General features: G+C 40.0%; 1 protein-coding gene across 1 annotated transcript in view; it reads left to right on the forward strand.

Moving 5' to 3' along the window:
* The first annotated feature begins 2,333 nt into the window (after positions 1–2,333).
* spop (speckle type BTB/POZ protein) overlaps positions 2,334–24,501 on the forward strand; it is a 93,041-nt gene continuing 70,873 nt past the window's right edge. Inside the window, exon 1 of the mRNA XM_061090091.1 lies at positions 2,334–2,394. The gene's annotated coding sequence lies outside the window, so the exon portion shown is untranslated. The remainder of the gene's footprint in view (positions 2,395–24,501) is intronic.

Consider the following 24,501-nt stretch of genomic DNA (forward strand, 5'->3'; position numbering starts at 1 on the left):
AAACAGAAGGAAAAAAACAAAGTTCAGATCACTGCTTGCAATATGAGAGCAGCAATACAGTGTCAACACAGATGTATGGAATTTAAATCTGTGGGGAGATGGACTGTTTCACGCAGCAGAGAAGCTAAAGGATCTCATGAATATCTTCATTGCGGCAATTGTCTTCCACAAGAGATCAAACATTTCCAAGAGGAAAAAAATCCAGGTGTTGTAACAACTTTTTTTTCTCTCTTCTCTATTCAATTGCCAGATTTCATCCGTATCTTTTTTGTTTATCTGCCTAATTTACTTTGCCTTATAATAAATATCCCACCAGACAACCGTTTGGATGAGCATCACAGCAAATGCATAGTTTATCCCATGTGTTTTTGTTGAAGTTGGATGAATAGATTTAAATCTTCAAAAGAGAAAATCATGTTACAATATTCCTATAACGTCGCGAAATTGCCAAGATAACCTACATGGGCAGCTATACCCACATGTGGTGACTTAATATCTGCAACACTGCCTCCACACATCTGCAGAATAAACCAGCCTGCACAGCCTTCTTTTAGATTTTAATTCTGGCATCACAATCATAATCATATTATCGCACGTCTTTTCCTGTCAACTCATCGAGCAGCAAAGCCCCAGATCTGCACAAAGACACTGTACACGAATTTATATATTCCATCATTCTCAGTAGATTTTTAATTGCTTGATGCTTTATCTATTGTATCCCCACTCATCTTGCTTGCATCTGTTTCCTGCTGGGATGACCCACTTTTATGAGGGCAATAATTCACCAAAAACCTCACACGTGGCAAAGTTTTCTGCGTTTAATGGGGTTTACCCTGAAAATACAAAATCCCAAACGTATGCTCTTAATGATCAGAATTCTGGAAATAAAGTGTAGCAATTACTGGCTACAAACAAAAAAGTGTGTATTGAAGATGAATTGTCGATCACCGGGCGCTCAGCTAAAGAAGAAATATGGTACAGTACGCTGGAAGAAAAAGCTCCAAGTAAAAATAAAGTTTGACAAGTGCTAATTAACATATATCAAGTTTCATGAGTATTGATGATTAGTGAGGTCTTAAATACAGTACATTTATACTTTCTAATGACATTAATGGAATCAGTTATTTTAGATTGAGTTATACAGATATATGAATAATTTGTATTGGTTAAGGAGGTTAATCTACTTATGTTCATATGTCATATTAAAAACATGTGGAGTATGTGACGTTGTTTTTCTTGAAACAATCCAGCTAGAAGAGTTGAACATTAATTATAATATTATAAAACAGCAACAGGGAGTGGGGGCAACAAAGATAGTCCTGAGTTTACACATGACATGAATTGTTAGCTGTCGTTGTTTACTATTATTAAGGTGGATTGTAATTTACTGAATGACTTGACACTGTCCATTGATGGAAATGGGGTAAAGCTGTGTTTGTTATGTCAGTTTTATTCAAACATGTGAGAAACATACAAGCTGAAATCTTTCTTTTGTTTTTTCATGTGTCGTCTTCTCAGTCTGTAGAATTATTTTTCTCTTTAGTCTGGAATATCAGAAAAAACGGCACCATCCATTTTACATTAACATTTATTCACACTTATATATATATTGTCTCACTTCTGTTGTCTGTATATTAATTATTTGTTGATTATATATTTTTTAATCCAACCCCTAGCAATTGTGAAATGTGACAAGAATACCTAAGTATACGTATTTTTTACAGTGAAGTATAATTTTTAAGTTATTTAGGTGTTTGGAATTTTGGTTACTATAGGTATAAAACACAGATTACAGGGGTACATATCCAAAGTTATTGTAGAGATAGAGAGAATGGAAAAACAGAAGAGAGAACGCAAGAAAGACAGACGAAAAATGATCTTAACGTTAAAAGTACTCACATAATGTATCATTTTTGTTTTAGAGTCAGTGCATCTCTACCTGTGGAATATTTCATTTGATCATCATGTCAAAACACAGAAAAAAAAATCATATCCTGACACTGATTTGTTTGCCCAGCTTTTATAACATATACACACAAACCAAAAGTACCAAAACATTCAGATATTGTTTCATCCACCAGTTCACAGAAATTGCAGGGATCTTAAATATTGATGCAAAATCAATCACATGTCTTTTAAGCTGCATATATTTGATGCAGAATTAAAAAAAAAGTGTCTTTGACATGATTACCGAGACGAAATCAGTCTTTAATGGGACAAATTCCCAGTGAGATTCCTCCTCTTCAGAGAATCGACCTTCTCCACAATCAAAACAATCCCAGCATGGCCACACGCCTGTGACGCGCCCTTACACGTCACAGGCTCACCCGGAAGTGCGGTGACAGCACTGGTCAAAAAATCCTTCAACGCTTCCGTGGAACTACGAAACAAAAGGTGAGTTTCACCGCTTGAGAACAACCTCTTCCTCCACTGGCTCCCTGTGCGTCACAGTACGTCACCGTCAGTGACACGTGTTGTAAGTGTGGCAGTGATTTAACGCTCGCAGCACTTTTACACGTCGCTAACATTAGCCGCTAGCTGGCTAATGCTAGCAGGTGAGGAAGGGTGCGGGTCGGGTATGTGTGCTGCCGGGGTTTGGGAAGCACTTCCCGGCGGCTTTTTGTCATTTTACCTCGTCTTGCCGCTGCTTGGATGCTGACGTCACATCGGCGGGCAAATTTCCCTCATGCAAAATAATGAGCACACTAGCAGTGAACGTGTTGCTCTGAATCGTTCGGCTCAGTCTGCGAATCCTGCCAAATAGTGATCCCCCGGCTGCTGTGTGCATGATGCATCTGCATGCTCAGCGCAGGACAGCAGCACTTTACACTGAGAACCCTGCAGATCAGCCTGAGGAGAGTCTGAACTGAGAGGCCACTGCCATGTAGTGGGACCTGACAACGAGACCAGTGCAACCAGTCGTCATAAAGTGGCTCTGATGACTGATGATTTATTTCTTCAATCAGAGAATATTGACTCTGTTTCATCAAATGGCCTCTTTGTGTCATCAGGGTGAATATTGGGATTGTACTCACAATTACGACGCTTTAAAGTCTTAATTGAATAAACAACAAGACAAGGGCTGCACGCAAAGATTATTTTCCTTATCGATTAATCTGCAGATTGTTCTCTCCACTGATTGTTTAGTCTCTATGATGTCAGAGGACGGCACCAAACCTCTTCCATCAAGTTCCTTAGTCGGAGCAAACTCAGTCCCCTGAGGAGGACGGTGAGATGTGGGGGGAAGTTTGAGAAAAAAGCCTTTGAGTTCATTTTTGTTATCAAGGAATTTTCCCACTGAACTTAACATGCCTTGTTTTGTCAAATCAACCGGTCAAAAATCTAAAAGAAGCGGTATCAACCAGAGAGAAGCAGCTAATCCCCCCACTGGAGAAGCTGGTGTTCCTAAATTGAATGATAAATCGATTATCAAAAGTTTTAAAAATACATCTTCTGTCAGTCAAATAATTGATTAAATTGTCGCAGGTTTATATTAGATCCAAGCTCCAAGGACATCTGCAACAGAATGCATGGGATGGAAACCTTGTGGAGTATGTTGGGCTGATTGGATGTTGACTGGTGTGTAATAACAATAGCAGTGGGTTAGAAAATCCTCATGGGGAAATACAGACATGTGGTCTTAGGCCTGACACTTGATTTTATAAAGAAGGGAGTGAGGAAGTGTTGTATTGTGGAAATCTAAAATTGGTTGGATTGAAACATTTTTTTCTCAGGGGATTAAAAAACAGGTGTTCATTCAAACAGAAAACAACTTTCCTATATGAATGTTTTTCTTGTTTGGAGCAGGAGTGTCAATCAATAGAAGTTGTTATTTATATGTCATGTCATTATGTGGAATCGAACATTTTATGATATGATAAGAAAACTAAAATGCATATATTTCTACCTCTTGAGCATTAAGAATCAATTGAATTCATTCTTTGTTGATTGGCAGGAAATTACAAAACAACTATTTTAGTAAATAAATAATTGACAAGTTTTTTTTCTTCAAAATGAGAGTTTGGTGCTTTTAGTTGTCTTGGGCTAAATAACACATTATCTTCGGCTCTGTAATAATAATCAATAATGACAATATTTTATGCAGCCTTATGACAACGTTACAACAGTATTTAACGAACAAGTTCAAAGTAACACAAGATCAGCAAATCAGTCAATAATAAATAATTAAACAATTAGTAAATATACAGAATGGTAATCAGCAGCTATCTGAATAATCAAATACTAATTTTATTTTTATTTTAAAACCCAAACATTTGCTGATATAATCAAATAATATTTGTTTTCTCACATGATTCTAAACTTGATATGTTTGCGTTTTCTACTGTTGGTTGGACAAAGGGAGACATTTGAACACATGCACCACTTTGAATTGTTGTTTTGACATTTTATAGACAAAGCAATGTATTGATTAATGAAGAAAAGAATCAACCTGGTTAATCATTATCAACTTTTTGTTGCAGTCCTAATTGACGGCTTGATAATGAGAAAACAATTGCATTGACAAAACACATAGATCCAGGTCATGAACAATTGACTAACTACCTATTTGGTAAATTGTAAAAATAAATCATGATGACTTAATAATAAGGAAATAATCATGAATAAATATATAACTCTTAAAAAAACACAGTTAAATGCTTCTCAATTCTTATTTGTGATGACTAATGAGGAGCAAGTTGGTGGAGTAGCTGTTTCAGTTGGTTTGTTCCACAGTGCTTTTCCACTCAACTGTGCTGGAACTGTATATGCATGAGTAGAGAGGCAAGTGGGATCTCAGAAAGGCTTTGAATGGGATTCTTGTTTGATTCATAACAGTCAATGGGTGAAAATATTTGAATCTCAAAGATTACTTGTCGACTGGCTTTGCATTTTTAGCATTTTACTGTTCCTCTCCTACTGTCAATCACACTCTTTACATATCTGTCGGTAAAATGAGTTATGTTGGTGTAAAAGTTTGTGGAAATATGTGTGTGAGTGTTTTTAAAAGGCTGCTGCTCATCGGGGAAAAGAAACCCATTCTGCTGTTTTCTGATAGTATTTGACTTCATTTCACAGATTTACTGCTGCAGTTGTCTCAGTCGATTCAGAACAGCGTACAAAATGTCCCTCGCTTGCACTCATTGAGAAAAGGATGAGATAATAATAAAACACAGACTAGAGTAAGTATTGACTGTGTCAAAGTTGAACACAAACACAATGTGGTCGCAATGTGAAATGGAGTCAAGTCTAGATCTAAGGGTCAGGGTTGTTGCAGGAGGTGGATCTGTCTTAACTATACACAGCATTCAGTGACCCTTTTATCAAGTTTTGTGATGCTACTGCTGAGCACACAGACTGTCGTATAAAGATGAACAATGTGCCTTCATTTCCTCCCACTATCCAGAAATGAAACAAAATATTTCAGATACGAACGCTGACAACACAGAAAAGCTTATTTGATGTGTTAAAAACCACCAGGGGGCGATGGAGACACTTTAGGTTAATTTAAGGGGAGCTATCACGCGTCCACGTTTATATAGTCTTAATTGAACATGGCTCTCTCTTGTGCTCTTCCTGCTTTGACACATCCAATTGTCTGAAAAAGAACAGTACAAACATTTACATGTATTCAAAGGTATGTGTCAATCATATAGATGTATGCAATTACATGTACTACTATCTCATCTATTATTATATTAATTAGTATAACAAATACCATATATGCTACTATATTTTATACCCCCCCAATAGATTTCTTTCAGCATATTATTATTTCTTTCAGAAGTTTGAAGTACAAATAGCTGATTAAATTTCACTTTGTGAGCAGCCTTGCCAGCCTTTCTTCTGTCAGCATACTTAGTTTCAGTCCAGCTCTTTTTTTATCTGTACCTGTTCCAAATGCAGTAAAAAAATTAATTTAGCTGCAGCATGTCAAGAATTGCATTTTTAATAATTGTCCCTAGAATTTGCAAATCCATTTAATTTTACTGCAGGGCTATTTGGTTTGTAAAGAAAGAAGAGAAGTGTCTTGGATAAAAAGCTCCTGGCTTAACTGGACAACAACCAATACATCCTCACTCTCTGCTCTTCCTCAAAACGTCCAGTGGACATCTGGTGGATGAGTGATTGTGGCAAAACCACATTGCAATCCCAAGCCCTAATTGGTTGAATTGAAAAAAACCAAATTATCTTTTTTGTGAGTGGAGAAAAAAGCTGTTTAGGTGAACCACCCAAATGAATTCCGTGTGAGGATCTGTGACACTTGTGCTGTTAACAAGATCAGTTTGAAGGGGACAGGCCAGATGCTGAGTTTCATATTGCTGAGCTGTGTGCATCAGAAACGGTTATTAGACAGGTGGCCTTTCCTTCCACTTCCACCTGGCAGCTGGCAGATACACTTTTTACTTTGTTTATGGGAGTGTGTGTGGAGTGGAATGAGACCACTTGTCTTGATTTAACAGCGCTTCCCTCGCCTGGCTGCTTGTATTCTTCTTAAACACCAGTCAAATTTAAACTCTTCCACTGATATGTGTAGAGCTGTCCTTCTTGTCCATTTAGCCCGGTGCTGTATATTAAACTATTCAACCGCTCTGTCGGATGTTCTTTACACACAAGTGCCCAGCTGCCCGGACCCCCCCTCGCCTCCCTCTCGTCCCCCCCGCCCTTCACACCCTACAAGATGCAGCCATTTGGTTTATTTACGGGAGGTGCTTCTGTAACTGCTGGGAATAGGCCGAGAGCCAATCGAAACGCACAGTGGAGGCCAAGCTAATAGGATCTGACAGGAATGGAGTCGTAGTGGCCGCTCAGGCATCGTAAAGCTGTCGTCGTTTAAGGCCCTATATTTGTCGCTATTACCTGCTTGCCTCACCCTTTACATGGGTAATGACTTGTGAGGAAAAGTGAAGCCAGACTCCCGTGTTTCGCTGCGTGTTGTTAATCATCGTTGCCTATTTTAGCAACATTAAATGCGTATAGTTATGTTGGTTTGTCGAGGACACATGCCCCTGTATGTTCAGGGTATAACGAAGGTTGTTCCTTCCAGAATTAACAACCAGCCCCGTTGCCGCTCGACTACAAGCACCAGGATCTTGACTATCAAATGCACTAATAATGAACTAAAGTGCAATGTCATTTAAACTGTGAAATACTTTCTACTTGCAATATTTTTGTTCTAACAATCCTATATCTTTCTATGTACATCCTATTTAACTAGAGCCCATCTTATTTATACGTTGGCAGATCATTTCGGCCAGTATGAACTTTTCCACACAGTATTGGTACCCGGTTTATGTTTACAAATATGAAACTTTTATTTGACAGAATATACTATTAAGTTCTATATGTGGTTGTATTTGTGTTTTCTCTTATAGTCACTCATATAAAGAATTAATGATTAAACAGTATCAAGCCTCAGTTACATTTCAACGATTTGACTGACATCTTGGACTCATTGACATATATTTTTACTATTTCAATATTTCCTTATATTTATATTGCATGTTTACTTATTTAGTACTTTTGTATTGATGGAAATGGAGTGAATGTAAAGATTAGTAATAAACTGATCAATAAAGTGAATTTCATCAAACAAAATATTTCTGCACTGCACCATTTCTCAGTTTGTCTCTGCCAGAGACAGTTATCCATGTACTGTTTTTGTTTACAGTCATATTATTATTTGTGTCTGAGCTTTGTTGATGGCGCCACAGGGAGAGATGTCAAGATGAGCGAGTCTGTTCTGTGGTGTCTGATTGGAAAATGCGTCAGCAGTTAGTATATCAAATACTAGTTAGAAAGGAGAGAGCATTTGGAGATTGTTCACTCGTCAGAAATCCATTGTAGAATCCAAATGAATGGATCCCATCTGATGAGCCTGATTTCACACGACATACGTATATTCACTCTAAAACTTGGCTCGTCATTGTGGCCGGTTTGTCTCCTGAGCTGCGTCGGTGGATCCAATCCAAGAAGAGTTGGCCGATGGCATCACAGCCCACAGCGTTTGCATTTCTGTCTTTGGCTTAGAGGGATGTTTACAACTTCGTAAATCTGCACTGATAAATGTTTTTAGCTGAATTCAACTCTAAGGGTCAAATCTAAAATTAGAGCAAATCATATGAGAACTACTCATTCAACGGACTGTCCCACAGTTTAATACCTACTGCTTATTTAATAGCTTGGAAACCATGAGTAGTTAAGTCCTTGATATTGACACTGACAGTATACGATGTAGTTTAAGAGTCTTCAAAATGTAAGACGGGCTGAATGCAGTCTGAGAACAGGTAATGTGGAGAGAAGCGATTTGTATTTTGTACTTCATTGCGGTGAGAATGTTGTAAAGCACCAAGTTACCTCCAAGAATCTGCCTTTGTCCAGGCCTACCGAGACATAATCGATGTAGGCAGAGGCCTCAAAAAATTCTCTGATTGGGCCTTTTATAGAGGCAGCACGAGAAGAAGCTCATTTCTCACATAGCTGATCACTTGTGGGGGAAGGAATCAAGTATTGAATTAGTTTGCATGAGAGAAGGAAAATTGAAATATGGATTGGGGTCGCAAATGCCTGCCAGTGCTATTGGCTGTTTCGGATGTGGAGGATGAAATGTATTTTCTGTGTGTATGTGAGTGTCAGCGTGTGACTGATACAGACAGTGCCGGCATCGAATGGTTTTCCAACGTTCTTGCACGGCGCTATTTTCCAATAACAAGTTGAGAGCTGCAGTGACACAGATGAAGTGAATGTTTTAAGAGGAAAAGTAATCTTAAAGACCAGCCAAGCCATTCCTCACTCGAGTACGTCATCGTCTGCCTCCCCCCACATCACTGCTTCTGTCTTGGAGCCAGACATGAGCCGGCTCTCTTGCCATCTGCCATTTAGATGTATTTAAATCATGCATGCATGCTGAGTTTGGACCTGTGATTTGAACTGGTCAAGTCCCTGGTCTGCACCAGGCTGCTCAGCACAACGTGTGACCCACGGAAGCCATCTGAATATGAATTAATGACAACACAGTTGGATAGAAGTGTCACTGCCCAAAAGTCAGATCCAAATTTGCTGATATTATCTGGCATTTAAGCCTGGAATATGTTGACCCATCCAAATGGTTTGATTACCAAACTCAGCTCTTTCGAGGCTGAAAGATTGTCTGATTTGGCATTTGAGAAGGATATCATTTTTATGTAAAATGTTGAAAGCAAAACCAGGGTTAGTGTGTTTAGAATATTGATAAAGTGCCCAGGAAGAAAAGCCATGAAGCCAGAAACTGTGGTTTATATGTTAAATGAGATGAAAATAACAATAACATCCTCAATTTGGATCTAACTGAACTTATTTACTCATTTATATGCATAGTCGTTGCATGCAGATTGTAAATTGACATTACTAACAGTGTTTATCCGAGCTAGACTGCTTCTGGGGGGGGGTCTCATGTTTTTTCATTTATGTTGTTGTGCACAGATGCAAATTGGACAGTTTGTGGTCTGAGTGGTAAAATATTGTATGAAGTTGATTTAAGTGCACATTATATTTACTTCAGCACCTAACCTAATTAATATCAGTCGAGTGGAGGTTATGTATTTCTTTTCTGACAGCTATGGGTCAAAGCCAGTCCTCTGATGCTTGTTGAGGGGGGGTGCAGATGTAACAGCAGGAGAGCTGCTAACTTCCTCGCCACTCCCGCCAGATTGCTGTTACGTTTTGAACTCACTTTCAGATGATTGGGGTTTGTCCTCTTTCCGTCTTTGGTTTTAAGAGTGATTTCTAACATTAGTTTAAAAGCTTTATTTAACTTAACATAAGGAGTTTTCAAACTGTCTCTCCTCTCTGAAACGCTGATGTACACACGCACACACATACACACACACTGGAAGTGAAAGCAGAGGAAAGGAGAGAAACACTACCGTAAATGACAGTAAAACACAGTCTAGACTTTTATATCGGAAATGACCGCACATTTGTCAATTTGCCAATTAATTGATTATATGATTGACAATAAATGACTGAAACAATTAAGACAATTAACTCGTTGCTTTGATCAATTTTGGAAACATGCCAATAAATGACTAGCTACAGTATTAGTCACGTGTCAGTATTTGCTGGTTTTCTCAGGCTTTACTAGAAATGCATGGGATTTATGTGAATTTGAATATTTCAGCTTGGCTGCTTTTGACTTGTAATTGGCAATTTCACTATTTTCTGATATTTTATTGAACAAACGGTTAATAAATTAGTTAAGAGAATAATGTAGAGTTTAATCAAGTATGAAAATGATTGTTCATTAATGCTGTAAATAATAATAAAGTTGAAACTTTTTTTCAAGGCCTCACACAAAAATCAGCACCAGTGTTGTTACTGACTGAAGCAAAAATAAAGAGCAGACAATGAAAAAATTGTGAAAACATTGAAATGCATCTGAAAAGAGTAGTAAGTAGCTGCATTGTACAATTTGTGCAGGGAAAGATTTACTCTGTTTTGTTGGGGATGAGACTTAGAACGACCTTGTCCCAGACCAACTGAAGTAACGCCACGGTAGGTCACTTGTGAGGGATTTGAATGGTGGTCTAATGAAGTTCACAGATAAGGACGAGTCCACCACTCTCACTACTGAACATAAACATTCATGTTTCCATTTAACAGAGATTGGAAAAGCAGTGTCAAGGGTAGGGGACTGGCAAAGAGAGAGGACAGGGAGAGGCGGAGGACGAGTCTGAACCATGGCTGCAAAATCGATAGTTCATACCGTTCTGAAATTGAAGTTTCTTTTTCTTTTTTTCGTCAGAAAGTGTGTGTGGATGCTGGAATATGAAATAGCTTTGGTGAAGGCCCCTTATGTTAGCAGCAGTATTGATTTCCAGAGACCTGGTCCAATTATGGTTGCGTGGTTTTTTTGTCCATGCCCTTTAAAGGACCAGAGTGACCATGGTCGGGCAAAATATTTGGACATCGTCCAACTTCACCTCATGTCCTCCTCTGCTAGTGTCCGAATGTCTGTGTCACCACAGCCTAGGACAAAAAGTCAAGGAAGTTGAGTCCGCTGCTTCTACACTTTCCAGGGTCTCTCTGAGGACACAGCTGCAGGATGGGAGATTTCCCCTGTTGGCAGTTCCTGTTAAGAGATTCACTGGCATTACAACATAAGAGAAAAATAATCCCCTCTCTATGTTTGGTTGTATCTGTCAGTTTGTGTGTCTGTTGGCAAGTGGCTCAGAGAGAAAGAGTCTGACTGACTGGACTGACAGACAGCCGGGCTTTGTACGGCTGCATGTGCGGGTTTGTTTTGTTGCTGAACAAAGACGAAGGGTGCACGAATGTCTCTACAGCTGCAGCTTGTGTTGAGGTGCATTTTCACATATCTCAAACAGTTCAGCCGTTATTGTGAACAGCCAGACATTAAGCAGAGAAATTGCAGCTGTTTTAAAACTTTTATTGCTTGTGCTTTTGTTGGGTAAAATGGCCTGTAATTCTCTGCCTGCGCTCCCGCTGTGCTGTCCCTGCTGCTGACGCTGCTTTCATACTGCACTATCTGGCTTCATGAGGAAAAGTGGCAGGAGTTTATCAGCTCCCGGAACAATATGGAACATTCTCCCTCTTCACTCTTGAGACTCAAGAAAGTTTTGCTGGCAGTGAAAAGAAGGCTTTGCCTCTTACTCTGTTCCTCTACCCCTTTGCTTCCTCTACAATCGCCATGTGTCCCATCTCTTCTTCCTCTTTCCTCTCCCTCCCTCATCTCTCGTTCTCTCTCCAAGTAAGGGGAGTCTCATGCAATATGCCGTGGTCCCCCACTTGAGTGCTAATGAGGCATATGAATATTCATGAAGAGGAGGCTGACATCGCTGGATAGCAATTGTGTAGAGGGTGTTTGTGTGCACTGGGACTGTGGTGGCCACGTTTCTGAGGGATCTGTTTTGCAGTGAATAGACATCAGGAGACTCTGGGCCTCTCTGCTAATGATGCAGATGTACATCCCTGAGTTTTGTTTTGGTCGGTGATTGTGTGTGACCCCTTCCCAAGGCCTGGCCTCTCTCCCTAATGGCTGCTGGAGGAGCCGAAGTCTAGCCTCCAGCTGCTGTGGAGGACAGCCAGGGAGAGGAGGACTGAGGAGAGGAGCAGCAGTCTGCACTCCTTCTCCTCCTCCTCTTCCTCCCTGTGGTCCTGGCTTGTGACTAACAGATGCCATGGACCATCTCTCTCGGGACCATCTTCATCTTTTTTATTTTACCCTTCTCTCTTTCTTGCCACCCCTCTTCATCTTTTCATTTTCTCTGGCTCCTGCATTTCTCTTTCCTGGAACATATTGTGCTGTGATGTCTGGAGCTGTCAGCACTATGTTTTGAAGGACATATGAGGAAGCACGTGGCCTTTTTTCAGCAGCAAAAGGCTGTGTGATATGTGCCCATCATGTCTCATGTATTGCCATTTCCCCCTGTGCTCTAGCTCCCCCTTTCTTGCCGCACGTTTTCATCGTCAGCTTTGTTCTTCTCTTCAGATTCCTGTCCAGCAGTTCCTGTTGTAATCTCTCACTTTCTCTTTTTCCTCTTTTCTCTTTTCTGCTCGGCAGCCTCTCATTTGCATTTTCTCACTTACTTTTTTTTCTTTCTCTTCCTTCTGTCATTAGCCTGCTCCCCTTTCCCTCTCTTCTTAGCCTTTACTCAATTTGTTTCCTCTCAGGCAAGCATTATACTTTTTGCATCTATGCAAGGGTCCATGTGACGTAAATGTCATCATCAGAGGAGCTACACGCCAAACTGTTCGTCCAATTTGTTGTGTCAACTCAGACCCATCTATGCTGGTCTGGGCACACACGTCTACACAACGTTGGCACCAACTGTGCATGGTCTGCACCAAGCGAATTACAAGCAGACATTAAGTACTATAATAAGAACAACTATGCGTCTGGGGTGTCTACTGTTGTCCATGTGCACATCAGCAAGGGAGAATAATTTAGCCCTAAGCTTTTCTCTTTCCTCCCGTTCTTCTGTACATATCCAACTCCTTTAGTCTACCTGGAAGAGCCCCTATGGTTCTGTAAAATCTGATCTCTCACTGGTTATTTTAAACATAAAAATGATGCGGTGGAAATGTGTTTGTTTTTCTGTCTCATGCTGCTTTTGCTCTGCAACCTTTAATTTTAGACAGGTAAGTCTGTTGGAGCTGTGGAGGAGGATATATAGTCCAAAATACTTTTTATGTGTACTGTTTGCAGGGGTCTATGATATCACAATCTACAATTATATCTTAATTGTTGTTTTAATTATGTTAGAGCTGTCATAATCGAGTATTTCTCTCTACTTTCCAAACCTATTAAAAACCCACCTTGAGAGTCCACACATTCACTATTGCAGTTTTTAGACATGCCCTGCGGAGGGTCCCCGGAGAATTGGTTCTGTTTGCCTGTTACATAGGCACAATGCAGCGGCAAGTTCTCTGAAGGATTCAGGTGAGGTGTGGTAATGCAGGCAGAGGCAGGATGTAATGTATGAATTCTGCTGTGAAGATCACATGATTTTGTTTAAATTACATCAAGATATTATACCTTTTGTTTTTTTTTCAATTTTGGGTCATTGATTTGTTAGAAGTGTCATCAAGCCCCCCCTCGCTCGTGCTGAATCCAGTTGGTATTCTCCTGCTCTGTTCTCACATTGACTCCTATGGACTCTCTGTGGACTACAGGGGCCAGGTCAGATAGTGTCTGTCACTCGGACATTTGCGTTCACACATACACCTCCTCTGGACAGTGGACGATATCCGGAGTTCATGCATGTCTGAAAGTAGCTTGTGTCACAGTGTATACAGTGTGCTAGTATAGGTCATATAGCTTCTACAACATGCATGAATAAAGTTATAAATTAGTGACCAAACAGCAACAGGAGACTTAATACAGTCACCACCAGGCTCAAAATATTCGTTGTTAGATTAACTTGCAGTGGTTTGGCTTTTAAAAGATGGATGTTGCTTAAAAAAGGGTGATCTGACAAATATGTCATAAAACACAGCTCTTTTTTCACCATCTGCAAACCAGCCAAAATATGAAGAATATGAAAAGCAGAGCAAATTCACAGGTAGAGAGTGATTTTTGAAACATTGCCTTGCCAATAACAATTTCAGTCAGTCAGCTCTGCCTAAATTGTATGATTCATGTTACCAAACAGTCAATATCTTAAAATTCAACACCTTTTTGAAGGACGCGAAATACCATCTACTTATCATTATCAAAGAAATCCGCCCAGATATCCAGATATCATTTTTCGTCACTATCATACGCCCCTATATTGTGACATAATAGAGGCCCTTCTGCTCATTTGTGCTCTTGGCGTCCCTGTGTTCATGAAATCGGTGACAGTGCCACTTTATATTGTCAGTTCCAGTCTAGCAGGTGTCCATGCTGATTCTCATGCACACACATCCTTGCTGCAGGCGGGGAAAGGGTGGAGGCTGGCCAATTTATCCGGGCTCTGACTGTAAGGCTACAGGGAGCCCTCCGTCTTCATCAGTTCACTCAGCAGATAGGTACCCCCAGTCACTGCTACTAGACTTACCTCATGCGTCTCCATTACACGTTAATAACAAAGCGGTGAGGATTGACTAGAATTGGCGCTCCATGTTATGCCATGTTAAAAAGCAGGGCTTTGCTGTAAGCACAGGTGAAACGGGTTCAAATGTATTTATTAACTAAAATGAGAAGCACCTTAGATTTATTAGTGTACCTCTGAGTGTTGTGGATGGCAGTTTACATATACTGTATATTATGATAGTAGTCATTTTTTATAAACTAATGGCATTAATATTAGTTGAATTGTCCCTGTGGTATTTGCAGAAAATTACTCAATAGATGTTTTTAGACATGCACTAAAGTCTGGACATTTTCCTGAAATTTTCTGGCTGTACGTGAGAACGAAAATGTCCAAGCTAGTTGCTCCGGACATATTCCCAAACTCTTCGTTCCAGTCTGGACAATCTTGAAGTTAGCCCATGAAAAAAAACAGTAGGAAATTTCCCAGAAAATTTACAGCGAGCAAGTGGGCGTATTGTTTATGTTTCTATCACACGACAGACGATGGAAGAATGCAAATATCTCAGGATGACAACAAAACCGAAAATATGAACAATGTATCAAATGTATAATGTGAAAAAAAAATATCGGCACAAGTAGGCACATGTAGAGGCAACAGCACATTCTTTATTAAAACATTCTTTACAACTATCAAAAATGTATTCAATTGAGTTGATTGAAACAAGTAGTCTGCAGTTTGAAATGTATTTGTCAGCGTATTTGACAAGGTTATGCTCAATAAGTTTTAATGCTGGTCAACCAAACTGTTTCTGTTCCATTATGTGATATCTCAGGGCCATCCTGTAACAGCGAAGGGTGGTTGTCTCCTTCGTCTCTCTGTCTGTCTCCTCTCTCAGTCGCTCTGCTGTCCTTGACCCGCGTGCCCCCTCGCTCTCTTTGGCCCGCTGATGATCAAAGCCCCTTTGAGGATGCTGAATGGGTCCAAAGATGAAAGTGATTCGATGATATTTGTGCGTCTTCAGAATCTTCTCTTCTTGTGTGATTAGATGACAGCCAAATCAATTATCAGTGATTATGTTAGTGTCAAAGTCTTAAGAGGCTGGTTGAGCCCGAGTCCCGTTACCTCTTCCTCCTCCCCTTCCTCTTTGTCACAGTGTCGCTCAGACGCCCAACAGAAGCCACTCTGTGCTGATCCCCACTCAGAGCTCTGCTGTTGCTGAGGGACAGATATAACCAACTCTCAGTTTACTCGTCCACTTCAACAGTGGTGTGACCAAACAAGGAGGGTTTATTATGCCTGACAAAACTCTGCTATGTGGGGAGTCTGAGCCTGTGGTCTAAGACTTTTGGATTCAGTATTTTCTCTACAGTACAAAAGCTGCACAGCGATTACCCCTATCATGCTCTTGTGCGGATGTAGCCGTCAAAGCTGGCTTTGTGGACTTTATGTGTGCTTGGATTACACACGATGCACATTGCTGCAGAAGACTATTTGTATAAGAAATAAGAAAGCGCAGAGCCTTACTACACCGCACTTGCGTTAGCTGGTAATAGGAGAATTTGCTTTGCAAAAACTCTCCTCCACACTTTCCCATGTATCCTATCTCTTTCTCTCATGGGCTTTTCTCAGAATGACGCACTTGGCCTTGGATTTGCTGGTGATAGATACCCAGTGTGTGAGTATGTGTGTATGGATTATTGCCAGTGTAACACATGGGGCAGTGAGGCGGCTCGTTAAAAACCCCTCTCCGCTGCAAGGTCACAGCTCTGGCTTTTGCACCTTTGCTTTGCTCCAGTGCTTCGTCACACACATGCTCGCACAAGTTCTGGAGTTTTTAAGCATCGTGAAGCTGCAAATTTAGGCTCTAACACTTTCAAACACATTCACACACGCACTACTGACTGTTTGCTTGGTGTCTTTTCAATAAATAAGTATCAGCTGCTCCATCATGTCCCCGAGCTCCTTTGTATTTACTCACATGCCTGCTAGTGCTGAAACAGTATGGGTGGTTTCGGTTTTGGCTCCAATTCCTATTTGCTTCAAGCTCTATTGCTAACATTACTCTATCAGCAAATCCTCTTCTCTCCTTAACCTTTTTAAGCTTCAGATCTTTTGCCAGTGCTGACAGCCATCACTGTTAAAATGTCAAACATATAACAAACATATTACTCTGATAGTTTTGTTGGGACTGTTGTAGAACCAACAAAGTGGCTAATCTAGCTATCTTGTTGAACTGTAATGGCTCGGGAGGGAGAGCAGCTTGTCTCTCAATCGGAGGGTCGGCAGTTTGATCCTCCCATGTTGAAAGTGTCGTTGGGCCGGAATCTGGACCCCAAGTTGCCCTTGACGGCTGTGCTAGCAGTGTCTGCATGGGATGTGTGAATGATAGATAAGCACTGTGTGAATAAGTTGAATGAAACTGCGGTGGTTGTTAAATTACCATTAAATTAGAAAAACAAAGTCTCTAGATATTTGATTCAGCTCATTGTACCAGGGAGCATTCTCTCATTAGTCATTCCTCTTTCATGAATATCATATCAACATTTTAATTCTGTCAGAATAACAATTATGAATTGGGATCACCAGCATTTGAAGCAAGTAACCCATTAAAAGCACCGTGTGTAAAGTAATACGTTTGACTGTTATTTTGCTGTGTCAGAAGCTACCTTTGGACATGCATTGAAGTCTGGAGCTATTACCTTAAATTTTTCTGAGGAGCTGTATGTGAGAATACAAATGTCCGACTCAGTTGCTCTAGACATTTTCCAGAAGATTTACTGCCAGCCCCTCAGTGAAATGTATGGATAATGTCAGTTTGACCCCATATGAGAATACAAGAGTAAAACTACCAGAAACTGACAGTGAGCGAGTTGGTGTGATGATGACGTTTCTTACATGTGATGGATGTGAAATAAGAAGAATCGCACGTAGAAGTTGCTGACGAACATGACATCTTGATGAGACAAGATTTTAGTGTTTTTCGCGAAAAGGGCTGACACCAGTTTTAATTTGATACAGACAAAAACACAGCAGAATATATATATATATATATATAATTATATATTATATAATATTTATACCAGTTAATGTCTGAAAAACAGCCAGAAGCATGTCATTTGTAATTATTATTTCATATTTTCAGTTTCGGGTCATGTTAAGAGATTTACAGGATTTGGATCAGAGACTAGGATTTTGCACTGAATTAAAATGTTATAAAATGCTGTCCATGCCCAACCACAACGCAGTTTGTCAGTTGGTGAATAAAATGTTTAGTTCAATGAACATAAAATTAAGTACAAACATTATTGATTGTTTGTTTTAACTAATTTCTCAAGAAGAGACATAGCCTTTGTGAGCTGGTGAATACTTTTTTGCCATTTTACAGATTCATGCTATCATTAATTTCATTTAAAAATATTTTTTTTAGAATTTATTTGATTAACTGATTACAAACCAATTGATAATAAAGCCAGCTGTTTACCAGAAATAAAAGCTGAAGTGTATAGCCTGTGTTCCTACATCACCAGAACTCCGGTTTGAAGTTGCCACTTAGGATTAGATTTTTTAAATTCAGCCGCTGTCCTTCTTTATTTGACAAGCCTCCGCTGTTGACAGGGCTGGACGTTTGTTTGAGGCTTTTAAGATCTAATGTGTCCGCATGCTATCTAAGATAGTTTCTTTGCCTCTCTGTCTGCCCACCCTCTCCTTCTATGTTATCCAGTGTTGAGTGGAGGTAAGGAGAGATAGTAATCTGCTGTAGCCTTGGCACTCTCTTGCACTCTGGTATCACTGAAGAAGATTGATGGCCCTCTTTCTGAAATGGCTGTTGTTTTGGATGGAGAGAGAAAAAGACGGAGGCAGAGAAGTGGATTTAGAATGACAAACTGAGCGAGGGAGGGCAGGTTATATTCGGGAGGGGAAAAGAGAAATGGAGGGAGGGAGAATGTTAGTTGTAGAAGACGGAAGAAATGAAAGAGGAAATGTCACAGTGGAGGAGCTTGAGAGCTCATTAAATTTGGTTTGTATTTTATTGAGCGGGAGTGTGCATTCATCTGTGATTGGTTTCAGACTCACACATCATTCTGTTTTCTGATAGACCCACGGGTTATGGAATTGGCTGCACGTAGTTTGCATGTCAGCAGGATTATATTTAAATGTCATGCTTTCCTCTCAGGATGCAAATGAGGCAGGGATGTGATGGAATGATTTTCTACATGTGTCTCTTGTTTCTGTTGCATTAAAATGCTGTAGCCTGTAAGCCGCTAAGGTATCAGGTATTCACTATAAGCAGTCAGTGCGGAATTGCTATGGGGAATCAGCAGCTCTTTATCCTTCTTCATGATAGGTCTATTGCTCAGTGCCTGTGTGTGGGCAGCACTGGGTTGATTGGCTGTGATGACAATTATTCTCTTAATTGTGTCGGTTATTCTTCCCCTGTGACTCTTTTTGAATATAGTCAAGTGCTTCGTGTAACCTCCTGGCGTTTTTACTCCTTTCTACATATTGGACTTTTTAAGTCTGTGCAGGTTCTCGGACCGGTGAGACTGAGAGGAACAAGCTTTACTTCGTCGTTGTTAATTCTCTCTTCTGTTGATAGAAGAATTGGTTCTGGCATTCTTTTTTTCGAGCTATCCCCATCTCATTGTGTCCCCCTCTGCCCTTTGCTTAATTTGCCTTGCATCCCTTTAGAGTGCCTCCTCTTGCCTCCGTTCTTTAGTATTGTTTGAGTTGCTGTTCCACTCCTTTTTCCCCACCTATCCTTTATCCGCCTGGTTTCAATTCTCCCTGCTCTTGTATTGTTGTTTCCCACATCCCTGTCTGGCGGCCCCATCCTCCTTTTCTATTCTGTTTTCCCTGGACAGGCCACACCGTCTCATGAACCTCAGACAGCGCTGGGGTCAACCAGTCAGGTTTTGATGGCATGACTAATGTCATCCGTCTCTGTCGATAGTGACCACTTGAGACTACGGAGTCAAAGGAGGAGAAAACAGTGTGAACGTAGAAGACAGGAAGGGCATGAAGGCCAAGTCCTGTCCTGCTTATCCAAACTCTTGATGGGCTCATTACAAGCTCCAGGTCATACCTAATTTCCCGTGGTCACAATGATCACACCTCTGACCAGCTTGAGTATTTGACAGAGAAAATGCTGAGCTGTAGTCTCCTGTTCGGCTGGTCAGTTGGTCGATAAACTCGCGTCTGACAAAATTCTTACTTGTCGTAGTTGGTCGAGTTTGGAACTATGTCCTCCTGGTTGTTGTAATTTAAAGATCTTTGAGCCCTGGTTTGGTCACCACCCTCCTCTGAGGGAAGAAGTCTTGCTCTTTAGGTGCTAAAAGGTTCCACTATGTTGATTAAGTAGCTATCTCTGTCCATCCACCATTTGGTTATTAGCAAGTTGTGGACAGTGAAGAATTAGAATGAAAACAGCTGGCCCGATAAAAAAATTGCAAGTGATATTTTGTTTCATTATTTATTATATTTTCATTTAATTATAATAGGACATGATTTTTTACCAATAAAATATGAAATAAAAATGAAGAGTTGTCTGTCTCTGAATGTGACACCTTCAAAAACCCAAAGATATTCAGTTAATGATAATATAAAAGAGGAAATACTCGGCAGGGAAAAGCTGGATCCAGTTTGTTCTCTTGCTTTATTCATATATTTAAAAAACAATTGATCGTTGAATCAGTTGGCAATTATTTTTTTCTCACTACTTTCACAACCAATAGAGCTGTTGTCTCATCACCACTTCTCTTCTTCTATAATTTTTCAGTTTTCTCTATGATCCTGGTAAAATAAGCCCCATTATTAATTCTGTAGTAGTGACAAATTAAATGTATCTTAAAAGTTAGAGAAAAGAGGGATTACTAAAGTAACGTAGTCTCAACTTTTGTGATGAATTAGAAAAATGGAAAGCAATTGAGAAAAATCCAAAATCGTTGTAAAGTAGGATGGTCAGTACTCGGTCTGCCTGTTGAAAATGTTTCCTTAAACTCGGTCGGCATTAAAAAAGATTTTGAAATGAGTCCTATTGATCTTAGTTGTGTCTGTTTAGTCTATTTTTAAGTTTGGAGTGCATGTCGAGTTGGATTCAGAGAGAATGATCACATATTCATTTCAGGTTAGCTATTGATCAAACTGCACTGGGCCCATACAGAGATCACAGAGTCAGACTAGCTTTTTGACATTTCTTTCAGGGCTCAACCTCTGCGTTTTTGCATCCGATTGACATTTTCGTGGTTGTATGTGTAAACATGCGGCTCTTAAGTTATTTCATTCATTCATGTTGATCATCAGTTGTCTCTCTAAGGTAAAAGCCCACAGGCAGGTTTAGTACTGGTCATGAATACAAATAACCTCAGTGTGGTCTATTCTTTGCACAGTACATCATAGTGTTTAGTGTTTTTGTTTCACTGGAAATTTATTTAAATTTAAGGCAATTTGCGTCTCACATTTACCTATCACCATAGTTTCAAGTCAATCATGCCTGTTTTAAAAGCCTTCAGTTGTCATAAATACTCAAAAAGTGTTTAGTTTATCCAGTCTGGGCTACTGTCAAAAAACATGGCAGCCTCAGTAGAGTGGACTTTCTCCTGATGTAAATATATAGTATCTTAATACAAAGGGTAAAGAAAGCAACAATTTGTACAATTTAGATGAAACACACTAGTGAAAACATCACCAGGATTATTTTATATTCAATTTCTGTCAATTGATCCCCTACACCTAATTCTCACACACTGAACCTTTAAATGTCAGGCATCTTTATGGATTGGCTTTATTATGAGCCCAAATAGTATCAGTGTGGTTTTTAAGCTTCAGACGTTTTTTTTGACAATCCAACAACATTTTTTTTAGAATAATGGTTGACCAGACACAACCAGCTGCCCCAGTGAAGTCCTGCTCCTCTGTGGTTGGGTGGCCGTCACCGTGGGTCTGCTCTGTCAGGTAGCTTGACTATTATATGGTTGCCTGTGGGCCATTAACATATCACATTAACATTTAATGGTATATCAGAATTATATCAACAACCTTTTTTTTCATTATTTAATAGTCAGAGTATATCGCCTTAAAAGTATCAAGGAAGCTTAAAACCTGCTTTGAATCTGCTTAGCACCATCATTTGAGCTGTGGGAATGATGTCGCTTTCCTCCATGGATCTGTTTACACCTGTGACTTGGCTTTCTGTTTGGATACAGTCCAGATACTGTTTGTGTTTGGATTAGTGTTTTAATGGCGGTTGTAATTACATTGGGAGGGCCCCTCTCCCACTTTGTTCCGCCTCGCTGTGTAAAACTCACTACAGTCCTCATAAACATGTCTTTGTAATATCTTGTCAAACAGTTACATACAAACACACGCATACACTCTATCTAAAAGAAATGTCTGTTTTTAAGTCTCCTACATAACAGATGTGCGCACAAACAGTCAACTTGACAAGGAGTCTCTTGCAAGAATATGATAAGGCACTGGCTCACACCCACGCTCGCAGTGTTGTTGATTCTTTCGGGTGTTTTCCTTTGCAGTTTGCCAAGAAGCTCCTGCTTTGGACAGACACGCAGTATAGTGACACTCCTACAGATGCAGAGACCTGACGGATACAGTCCAGCTGGCTAGTCATGGCAGCGGCAGGCAGAACAGATGTGCGAGGGACTTTGATCTAGGTGAGTACCAAATGGGGTGAGGATCTTGGGCGAGGGAAGTGGGGGGCATTGGTCTGTACCAATAGTGGGAAATGCCAAGTGTGTGCAGGCCTTGGAAAAGGCCTAAAAAATGTTTTGAACCATGCTATTGAAACTCAAGGCCACACAGTCACATCAATGAAATGTTATTATTAATGAAATTTATTAAACTAATCCTAACCTACTTTATCTTAAATATTGTTGGTGCCATGTTTTCTACACTGATTTGTCAGCCCACATACAGTATACGGATCAGTATTATTATAAATCTACAGTTAATCAGATTTACATGTTTAATTAGGTTGGAGATGCTGTAATCCTTTGAATCCTATATTCCATAACTTATCTTTGATAGTTTTCCAGACAGATTTTTAAATATATTTTTTGCTCTGAAAGACATGCTATTGAAAATGATTACTCAGTAAATGATGGTACTTATGGACATGCACTGAACTCAGGACATTCTACTGGAATTAACCGGAGGAGGCTGTGCGTGAGAACGCAAATGTCATAGTCAGTTACTCCGGTTATTCTCCAAAATTCTTTCTCCTGACATCTCCTTAGTAAAATATCTGGAGAATTCAAAGAGATTAAGTCGGTGTGTTGATTATGTTTCAAACACAAAAACAAAACGAATACAAATATCTCAGGATTAAAAAGATGTGCATGTAGAAGATACAGACAGATAAGTCACCTTGAAAGGAAAACTTGATTCAGGAGTTTTTGGTCATAAGAATCAAAACTGGTATCGATGTGGTCTAAACAAAAAAAAACATGATTTCTGCAGCAGAATTAAACGTCATGTTCTGCCCCCTGCATGCTCTACCTAGTTGCCACCCCTCCGCTTAATGTTCAGGAAGTTATCCTGTTGTTGTGAACACGTCTGACCCGGATATTCTCCTGCTGTGTTCTTCATATGTGAAAGGTATTCTCCAGAACTTTTTCCGGAGGTCATGTCTGAAAAAGGAATTAATTATTTGTTCTCAAGCAAACTACATTTAGCTTTGCCTTTTAATGAAACCGCCAAACACAGAGTTCTCAGATGGCCAGGACTGAACCAAATAGTGGGTAGGAGGAACTGGATGGTGCAGAATTTGAAATAAGTCAGATGGTTTGAATAGGACACACCAGCCTTCAAAAAGAGTGAAGGTGACAGAAGATCTAAAAGCTACCTGTAGAGGAATACCAAGTAGATAAAAGAACAGAGGATGCGGAAGACAATTGATCACGCTGGCAGCTGGGTATGAAGTTTCAGGTAGTATTCAGCTGTCATTTAAAAGTGGAAATCGCATACACTTATAATAAAAGAGTAAAAAGCGAGAAAAGGGGAAGAAGATTTTTAAAGGGCAAATGAGGGCTGCGGTACAGAGTATGTGCTAACATGAGAGGCCAAAGAAGGAGAAGGATGAGTAAAAAAGAGAACACAATAAATCCTTCAGGGGAAATTATGTGGGCCTCTGTGTTTCATGCCTCCCCCCAAAACTTCTATGGTAATTAGGTAATGTAAAACTAGCAAGAACAGCAAGACAGCAAGAAGAAAGCAAGAGGAAAAATCTGGATGGAAATACGGTGTAAAACAGCACACTCCATTCAGTTAGAGGCGATAAGACTTTTGCTATTTTGTTCGTGCTGAGACGAGAAAATTGTACATGATAGATGCATTATTGATGCGATATAATAGCCTGCTGATGTGTACAGGTTTGTTGCTGTTCCTTTTGGTTTAAGCTCAAAACACAATGTAGGGACGAGAAATTCCAGGTCCCAGTTCGAATCTTTTCCCACATGTATGGAGTGTGATTAACCATATATATATATTCAAAGTGAAACTAGCATTTCACTCTGGCGGTGTCTTCTCAAATCAGTGTTGCTGTATATCCATGAAAATTAAATCTGTGCGTAGGATTTGTCAGGAAATGCAGGCATATTATTTTCCATCCCCTTTCTATATTATCACGCAGGCAGCGCACCATGCAGAATCAACACGGATGTGGTTCTGCAGGTGGATGTACTACTTTACTGGATTTTTTTGATCTGTGACATAATTTCAGTTCTCTTGGGAAACAATGATGGGTTTTCTTTTTGCACAAGACAGGATGTGTTGTGTGCATCCCGTGTGCAAACGCGAGTGACAGACAGTCCTCGCTGACCCTGCAGTTACATCCAATTTTCTGTGCACCGACAGAACGTCTCTGTACGTATACTTAGTAATTAGTCTGGAGAAGATGCAGAAAGCTTGGTGTTAGTGGGGCATTAGAGGACCTGTCAGAGTGCCCCACTCATCTTACCCCCTCCCCAAATCTGCC

This window comes from Limanda limanda, chromosome 17 (genome assembly GCF_963576545.1).
Source record: "Limanda limanda chromosome 17, fLimLim1.1, whole genome shotgun sequence".
Lineage (NCBI taxonomy): Eukaryota > Metazoa > Chordata > Actinopteri > Pleuronectiformes > Pleuronectidae > Limanda > Limanda limanda.